Source organism: Microtus ochrogaster, chromosome 2 (genome assembly GCF_000317375.1).
Source record: "Microtus ochrogaster isolate Prairie Vole_2 chromosome 2, MicOch1.0, whole genome shotgun sequence".
NCBI classification, from domain to species: Eukaryota; Metazoa; Chordata; class Mammalia; order Rodentia; family Cricetidae; genus Microtus; species Microtus ochrogaster.
The window spans coordinates 64,524,219-64,534,526 of NC_022010.1; positions in this window are offsets into that span (position 1 = coordinate 64,524,219).

Here is a 10,308-nt window from a genome sequence, read left to right on the forward strand (position 1 = left end):
ACATATAGATACTTAGATGGAAATTGAGAAGGCATTTATCAACAGATTTGGCACATAATCTTATTGAGGCTGTGAATTTCCATGACAAATCATCTACAAACTGGAGACATTGGAATTTTGGTAGTATGGTTGAGTTCACGTCTCAAGGTCTACACGCCAGCAAGGTTTTTGAGTAATTTCCAGTCAAGAATGAAATGACTTAGAACCCAGAGCAACATACTCTTGCTAAAGGTGTTGGTGTCTAAAGGAAAGAAATTCTGAAATTATGAAATCTAACAGGAGGTCCCAGCTTCCAGCAAAGAGGGAGGAAAAGCATTCTTCTTTCACACAGCCTTTTAATTTATGTCTGATCTGCTAGTTCATTACTGAAGGATCTTAGCCACTGAATCAATGGTCCCACCTCCAAACTCTTCTGAAAATACCTTTGCAGACACACCCAAAAACGCTTTACAGTTCCTTAATAAAGTCAAAGAAGTGCCTGAAATTAACCAGCACTGGTAACTTTAGAACTGAACCTCAATAATTCTCTGACATACCCTCTCCCCAGCTCTGTTGAACTTTCCATGAACTCTCTTGAGGATCACACTGCCTAGATAGCAAACTTTTCAGAAGATAAATCAAATGAGATCGAATTGACATACTGTAAATGGGACAGACTCTACTCCCCACTTCAGAATTTAAGAAAACCCTGCTACAGGTGACTCAAGAGCCCTATCTGTTTGCTTTCACTGAAGCATGCATGCCTACTGACATCACCCCATCATACTGTGTGTTCCTTTGTCTCACTCCCTTAAATTATAATCAAGGCAACAATTGTAAACAAATTTAAATAGCTTGGCAAAGACAGAATAGCTTCTGCTCATATGATTGAAGTTCAACTAGTTTCTACTTGGAAACACATCTTCTAAAATTGGGACTTCTTTTTGTTTACATAGTGTGCTTACATTTTTATTTCAAAGGCAGCAATTACAAGTGGAAATGTTAATAATTTTATGCTTCTTGATTGCTCTAGGTAAACCCTAGATAAAGGCATGCTTGCCTTAGTAATGATATAAAATGTGCAATTATATGACACTTCACATTCTGTTGCATATATATTTTCTGCTATGTTAGAGCAAGGCTTATGAAAGAAGCAGGTTTCCAATACAGAAAACATATTTAATTTTGTATAATGAATCACTCTGATGCTGATAAATGCATTTGATGAAATTTTATCAGGTCTCACCACCCACCCCCTCTTTTGATTCCATAACTTATATTCCTTGTAAACAAAACCTGCATCCATTATTTTAAAAATTGTTTTTCAATTAAGCTATTTCCTTTTGAAGTCAAAACAAACCAATTAAAAGTAATTCTTAATTATTTTAAGAATACCCCTATTTTTCCACTTTAAAATAATTGCAAATAGTTGCTTGTCATAAAACAAAATCTTCAAAGCATTCAGAATTGTATTGATCTCAAGAATTTCATAAAAATTAATGTTTCTCTACATACCTTCAAAATGTCTAACAAAACTTTTTCTGAAATGAAATTGTTACCTTGATGACAACAATTTTCACGAATGTTAAGCATGCAAATATTAGTAGTTTATATATGCATATAGAACTTAAATATGTATTTCTAAAGTTCTATATAGAATGTGTACAAGTAGACCCACTAGAATGACTGAAATTCTAGAGGTATATCAGCTATTAAAATTATTTCTGAAATTATGTACATAAAATATGGAGGGACCCAAAGGTTATTTTATAAAGAGTCTAACTAAGATTGGTCACTAGTATTTGCCATTCTTGAATTCAAATTATACTTTGCCTAAATTATGAATTATAAAAACTTAAATTTATCTTTGAGATCACCAGAGTAAATAACTTCTAATATTAAACTCTGAAAATACGTAATAATAGGTAAATAATATATAATAATTACTGATGAAAGATCAAAACCTAGTACTTAGAAAAAACTAAGAACCAAGCAATCAGTGTAAATGTCAAAGATAGTGCATGAGGTATGTGAGCTGAATAAAAGAGACTAAGAACACTCAACAATAATCTTAAAAATTGTACTATTGTGTTTTCAGTACAGTAAGTGAAACAAAAGAGTAAGCTGTTGCAACTTTAGTTTGATGTCTAAGTAGTGGTTTCTACTAGTGGAATAAAACACCATGACCAAAAACAACATTGAAAGGGAAGGATTCATTTCAGCTTCCAATTCCATATCACAATCCATCTTCTAAAGAAACCAAGGCAGAAACTGAGGAAGGAACTAGAGAAGCTATGAAATAGTACTGCTTACTAAATTGTTCCCCATGTTATGAATAGTCTTTATATAAATACACATATATATGTATATAAATATACACACATGATTATATATAATACAATCACTTAGGAGCACCAGACCAGAGGTAGCAACACCAAAACTGATCTGTGCCCTCCCATATTAATCACCAATCAAGGGAATACCACACAGGCTTTTCTACATACTAATCTAGCAGGGGTATTTTCTCAATTGAAGTTCTCCAAAAATGACTCAGCTCATATGAACATAAAATCAGGCAGCACAATTGGGAGTTTTGTAGGGAGTAGCAAGAGGAAGTTTAAGGGCATCACATATAGGTGACAAGGCAGAAAAACAAGATGAGTGAGATGGATTGTATCCCAAATGTGCACATGTCAAAGGTTTGGAGAAAACAGACTAAGATTCAGAATCTGATGAAACTGAAGTCTAAACAGGTGGACTTTGAAATGATATTATATTACAAACAGAAGGAAAATTACTGCTTTTCTACACGGCTAGGGACATATTCTTAGCATTAACTACTTTTAAAAAAATAAATGTTAGAAATGAGTTAAAGACAATATGTTAGCTTGATGTGTAAAGCCTTTCAAGTAAATTGCACTATCAGTGATTTTCTCTCTTTTGTAAAACTGAAACAAAATAACTGTTGAGTTTTCAATGCCAACATCTCTCTAGACGGAGAGGGAAAGTGTCCAAGACTAATTTCAAACTTTAGCAAAGAAGAAAAGGAAATGGTGTTACATTTTACAGTTATCGGAAAATATCACTGGTGTGAGGTTAGACAGCTCTCTTGGCTTTCTTCCCTTCTGTTTTAGCCCTGAAACATCTGCCATTGATATATTTGCTACAACTAGGAATTGGTCCTTTCTTTTACCATTTTTTTCTCCATTTCACTAACTCTTATTTCCAATCTCCCTACATTTGTCTGAGTAAGTTTGTTTTTTAAGTTATACCTAGTAGTTCAACAGCCAAATACATTTAAAAATATTTTATGTATATAACATTATAGGACACATGACGTATTACCTATAGCTAAACTATCAAGGAAACATTCAATTTGGAATTGCTATATCATAGTAATCACATGGCATAATTATCAATTAACAAATAATTTATGAATTCAGCAAAGATATTTATGGGTACTAGCAGGAACCTGAAGTGTGAGAAGGACATGAAACATAAAAGGTATTAAGCTGATTCATAATAATATAAAATCTATGGCCTAAGGCAAAGAAAAGAGTATTTTCAATTTGAGCAGCATTTCTTTCACATGAGAGTGAGATTATAAAAGAAGGGGAAACAGACTTGATTTAAAACAAGTGGCCAGATGGAAAAATGTACCCAAATAACAAATTTAAAATAAATTCAAACACCAGGAACACCAGTGCAAAGGGTAGCTACTTACTTAACTGTTATGGGTGTTTTCCATCTATTGGGGTTACTTGTGTTTCCAATCAATAAGCACCTCTCTGAAATTCACCAGTTTAGGAAGTATATTTTTGAAGGTTTGGAAGAGGAGTTTAAGCATCTTTATTAAGAAAAGGAAGAAAGAGTGGAAGGTAAACATAAACATAATATTCTGTGCCTCCATGATCATTATGATAAAGGCTCAAGACCTAACAATATAACCAGCAGACCATCTGGCATGATGATCTTGCATGTTAATCTTGGACACTGTACTTGAGTCTTCACAAAGGTTAATAAAATAGTAAATGAACACACAAGCAAAATATCTCCATAAAACAAATAAAAATCAACACACTGACCTATAGGAAGGATGTTAGTGTTGCATGGTCTGTGTTGCTTCAGTACCTAAGCACTTTAATTCACCTTTCTTAATAAGCACCATCACCTAATCCTTATCTATAAAGATTAAAATAAGGCTACAACGTGATTAAGTTTAAATTTATTTATTTTCAAAAATGCCTTTACTAAATAAGAAGAACTATTTCTAATCTATTAACACACCTAGAGAACATTCCACAAGGGCTTAAGACAAATATTAGGTGCACATTCTCTCGATGCTGAATAGGCTAGTCTCCAGAGAGTGACTGGAATATAGTTTTAACAGAATGAAGCAGTTTACCTTGAGAGGGAGGTTGCATTTTAGGATCCTGTTTACAGTGAAAATCAGGCAACATGCAAGGCTTTCCATAGAGGCATATGTCTGAAAGAGGTATTTACTTGAGACCAGGTACAGCCAAAGAGAGAAAAATACAAAGTTATTCTGCTGGTGGTCATTCTCCATTATTGCATTTCTTCTGGGACCATGGCCGTACACTTTTACTTCCTTGTTCCTCCTTTTCTTTTCTACCAGAGTAATGGTCATTTCTTAGTGTGTTGTTATGAGAATGAATGGTCCTCTTTGGTATGAGAAACTTTGCATGTTCCCAGCTATTATTAATATTAAAATATGATTTATAAATTTTCTTCATAGTTGTTACCAATGACTGTATTTTTTTTATTATTCTCATTTTAAAGGTGAAACTAAGCCTTGGTGATTTTTCTATGAAATTCTCAGGAACACAGAGTATAATAAAGCTCAAAAGATTTTTATAATGTTCTGAAATGTCATTCTATCTTTCCAATATCTTTGAAATCTGTACTTTAAGCACATCTTTTGTATAAAATAAGAGGCAAGACAGAAAATAGTCTACATCTTGTAAAATATGGTGAATTTCAAAACAGGTATCAGTTCTTTCAAAGAATAATAATTTCTGTACTAGTAAACCTTCAGTGTAGTGCAAAGTTTTGTTACAACATTTTTATTTATTGTCAACAACTTTTAAGTATATTACACCCCCCCAAATTTAGCAAGTTATAAATATTTCCTTGGTAGAGGCTTTATTAACCTATGATTCCTCTCCCTTACTGCAATAGTCATTTAAACAGTGCAGTGACAGTTACAGTTTAGAAAGCATACGAGATAACATGAGTCTGGATGGAAAAAAAGTGCAAATGGAGCCTCAGAACAGTCATGGATTGTCCAAGTTCAAAATGCACTCAGCACTGCTCAAGATATTCCACAGTAGGAGGGGAAAAACAACATATTGCATGTAAACACACTTAAGAATGAAAATGCCACAGCCTATTCATAGGTGACAGGTATTAAATTATAGGAATGTGTGTTATTCATATGTTATTTATGTCCTTCAAATTTGTTTGACATTATAGAAACAATGTGCCTGGAATTCATGAACAACAGTAGATGCATTTACTTGCTCTTTAAAATTGTATATTTTTTCTTTTTTATATCTATCAGAAAGACAAGAAATGGTAAATTATTTGACATATTCTTTTATCACCACACTATGCAAAGAGAAAGGAATTAGTAGGATGGAATTTGTTTGTATCTGTGCTTCCATACTATTGTTTCTGCTCTTTGTGTGGTGTCAAGTAGGAGAACTTGGTTCAATTGCAATGAAACTGAATCACCATATTTCTAACTGTATGCAGAGAATGATAAACTCAAGGATACAGCAATTGCTGGAAGTCAAAATTACACAATGTCAATGCTCTCCATGTTAGGACCATCCTTGATATTTTTATGTGATAACTCATAATGTCATTCTCTTGACAGAATTCAAAGTATGAAACGGGTTAGCTCTACTAACTAAGTAGCTTCAAATGTGAGTATGGTTTGTGAAAAGCTAAAAGATAAAATGTATAGCTATAAATTATAAAAGTTAACTAATCATATTTAGTAAAATTTCCCTCCATCATACAGCTTCCTTTTTATCCAAATTTCTATAAATTAGATAAGTTGATTTAGAGATATGTGCTGGAAAATGCTAATGATTTGCTACTTAGGAGCAAAACAGAGAAAATAAGACAGAAAAATAATATGTATAACTATATTCTGAAAATTTGGGATGGTCTGTAATCATGTTTTATATAGTGAAATATAAAACCAAAATGTTTAATTTAAGTAATCTTGCCACCATTAGCCACATTTGAATGTTTTGCAGTTGAGGGACAACCTTCAATTTTATGAGTTGATGATGTCATCATATGGCAATGGATTGCAACATCTCAGGTTTAAAACAATGTTATACATTTTGATTGAGAATCTAAATTTCCTTAATCTAGTGAATTATATTTAAACAATTCTTCCAGATATTGAGTCTAAAGAATAAACATTAATTTTTAATTAATTGAAGCAATATTTAAACATTTTGTATTTAATAAATAATGTTACTGGATAATTTACAATGTGAAAGAAGTACACTGTAAATTCCAGTGTTCATCATTTGGAAGAGAAAGTTATAGCTAAAAGACACAGTGCACTGATATCTGAAAAGAATCACAAACATTTTCAAAATCAAAATGTAATGCCTCTGTCAACTTTATTAAGAAACGTAGAGCCAGAAAGTTGCAGAAGAAAAGTGTGTGTCTATATGTGTGTTTCTATATGTCTGTGTGTGCTATGTATGTGTGTGCACATATTTGTATGTAAAGCTATATGTACACATACATGAATACAGAACCCAGAGAATGCAGGGTACCTGTTCTATGACTTTTTGTCTCCTTTTATTAAAACAGGATTACTCAGTGAACCTAAAGATAAGATGTTTTTGGCTAGTCTCACTGGTCAGCAGACCCTAGCTGCTCTCCACCTCTCTCCTTCGCTACTGACTAGTGTTGATTACAAGTACACAGTCATAACTAGCTTTGATGATGATTTTGAGGATCCAGACTCAGGTTTTGTTGTTTGTGCAGAAAGTGATCTCACTTATGGAGCTGATTTTCCTTCCCCATGGAAAGATTCATTATTAGACTGGCCTAGTAGCAGTATCACAAACTTTACAGAGGTCAGATTAGCCTTGCATAGAAAGCTCTGCAAGGACTTCTGCTAGGCTGTCTGTTCACCAAATACTAACACCACTCATATGCCCAGCTATGTCCCCAAACTGTAAATATCTGGTAAAATATTTCTCATCCTTATCTTTAAAAACTATCTCTAGCTACAATTCCATGGATATGTCTAGGGTTTTCTGTGACACAAATATTCCCTAGGCAAAGGCTTATTTTTTCCCATTGAATTGTTATTAACATTTTGAGAATGTCGCTTTTATTATGATAGCCTCTTAGATTGACAAAATAAAGACTAAGGTAGCATTGTTTTAAATAAACATTAATTCATCTGTAGATAGTTGCATTACACATATATGCATCCCCATTTATGATTTCTTAAATCTTCAGCATAAAACAAGACTGAAAGAGAGAGACAACCAATAGAGTGGGCGAAAAAAACTTTTATTACATTACATGTGGTTTAAGCTAATCTGTTGTGGATATTTATAAGATATAAACCTAAAATGTACTAGTAAGTAATAAATAAATCTCACAAGAAACAAATAAATGAAATTAATAGACAGTTCTATTGTGACTTCTTTCATTGTTTTATTAAAATATAAAACTCATGAGTTGAATATTAGGGAACAAAAGTGTGAGATCCATGAAGTGACAATCTCTTGCCCTCCTCAACTTCCCTGATCAAAACCACAGTGCATCTCTCCTCGCCACCCCCACTCCCCTTACTCCTGCTGTGTGTCCCTCTAGCTTCCTCTGAGTTGGCCAGAAAACTCTATGTTCTACTCTGGCTAGCTGAATATGGACTCCACCATCTAAGCCAAGGTCTGACTATTGGAAGTCTTGGAACAACAATAAAAACAAATCTCCCACAACATTGTCCTCAAAAGATGTAGCACAAATGGCCAATAAAACTAGAGAAAGTGAGCAGCCTCAGTCAACATCAAAGAAAGACAAATCAAAACTGTATTTGCAGTCCATTTTATGCCAATCATAATATCTGAAAACACATGACAATAAATGGTGGGAGAGCATGAGGCAGGAACCCTCACGTACTACACACTACTGGTAACAATGTAAAGAAGGAACTCCTCTGTATAAATTAGTGCAAACTGTACTAAGAAACCTAGAAGTACATACGCCTTGTGACCCAAAGGCACCACTCAAGAGTCTTTACTTAAACAATACCAAGTAAATAAGCAATAGAGGTAATTTTGCACCCATGTTTTTGCAATACTTTTAACAATAGCTAAACTACAAAACTAACCTAGGAATCAACAATAAAGCACTGATGAAGACAATGTAATTTTATAGCTGTATGGAAGAACAAAGTCCTTTGCAGGAAAGTGGATGCAGCTGTAGATCATCACATTAACGGAAACAAGTCAGTCTAACAAAGATGCCTTATCCATTTGTGCTTCCTAAACATTACACTGATACATAAAATCATGTATAAATACATGACATGAAAGTAGAGATGAACTGATGGAAGAGGAGATGGTGAGAAAAGGGAGAGTATGGAGATGAGGGGGCATGTGCTTAATGTACAGATACACTTCTATAAATTAAAAGGTAAGCTGAAAATGGGCTAGGACTATTGTTGATGGCAAAACATTTGCATCACATGAGTGAAGCAGATCTGTAGCATCACAGAAAACAAAACCAAAGACATGCTGAAAAATAGATTATTATATGTAAAACCACAAAACAGAGAACAACACTAATAATTTACAATAATATTTATCTAAAGATTCAATGAGTTATAACTTGAAATAATTAGAGGGGGAAAATTATATTAGGATGCTTAGGATGTGGAGCCAGACAATTAAATGTTATTAAAGCCCAGACAAGAAAGTCATATTTACTTAAGTCAAGAAGTGAATTAATTAATAATTATTTCATTGACAGATTAGACTCAGAGAAATCAAAAGTTTCTTTGGCTAGAAAGTATATATTAGAAAAGCAATCAAAATGAATTTCAAAAGTAAGTGAAAGTACACCTAAATCTTAGATTTTTTTTGCGGCAGAATTTCATGTCACAATCTTCATTAATAAGTGAACAGATGCCTGCTAGAAAGATTGTGAGGTAGTAGCTATTTACTTAGATAATCTGAGAAAATATTGCTAATCTAACTGTATGTCTGATCAAATTAATTCAACATTTAGGTTCAAATAAAAATATTTCAGTGACTTAAAACAGCAAGATTTAGAGTAGATAACTTTCTTAATATAAATATTCCACTATGACAGAAGGGACACTGAACTTGAGTTTACTGGATAAACATTTTTCTGTTTCCTGTGAAACACTGGTAAGCTTAGACACGATTTTATCTGGACAAGTTTTGAAGCAAGACAGAGCTAAAAGTATACAGCATTAAATCAAATTCACAAAATGGTCAGAGTTATTTCAAATGATCCTGCTCTTTTAGAATGGATGCATATTGAAGAAATGCATATCCATTAAGATCATATTAACAGGAATATTTGTGAAAATACATTCATTTAAATGAAGTATTAAGGATAGAATATACATATACTAGTAAACACAGTGGTGTGTAATCAGATAAAACTTAGTGATAAAAGTAAAGGGAAATTTTTAAGTGCTCTCAGTGGTAGAACAGAATAAATATAAAATCTAATAATAAGACATATTTTTAAGAACACCACTTGTTATAGGAATGCCTTAAATTTTGTTAAAATTCCAAAAGCTCTTGTATAGATATTGTCTTATACTTTCGCTATATACAAAATACACACAGCATTTTAAAAACTAAATGATAGGACATGTTCGGTCTAATGCCAAAGAAAATCTATATTTGTGTTACCTTCTAGGAAGGAAGGCCTGAAAACTTGAACTTTTATTTGTGCAGCTTTTATTTCCCCAGTTAGGTCCTTGGGCAGCAGAGGAGAGAGTTCCTGAACTGGCCTTCTCCCATAGCCACACTGATGAATATCTTGCATATCACCATATAATCTCCATCTGGCGATGGATGGAGATAGAGACAGGGACCCACATTGCAGCACTGGACCGAGCTCCCAAGGCCCAGATGAAGAACATTAGGAGGGAGAACATGAGCAAGGAAGTCAGGACCTCGAGAGATGCGTCCACCCACTGAGACGGTGGGACTGATCTAATGGGACCTCACCAAGGCCAGCTGGACTGGAACTGATGGAACATGTGATCAAACCGGACTCTCC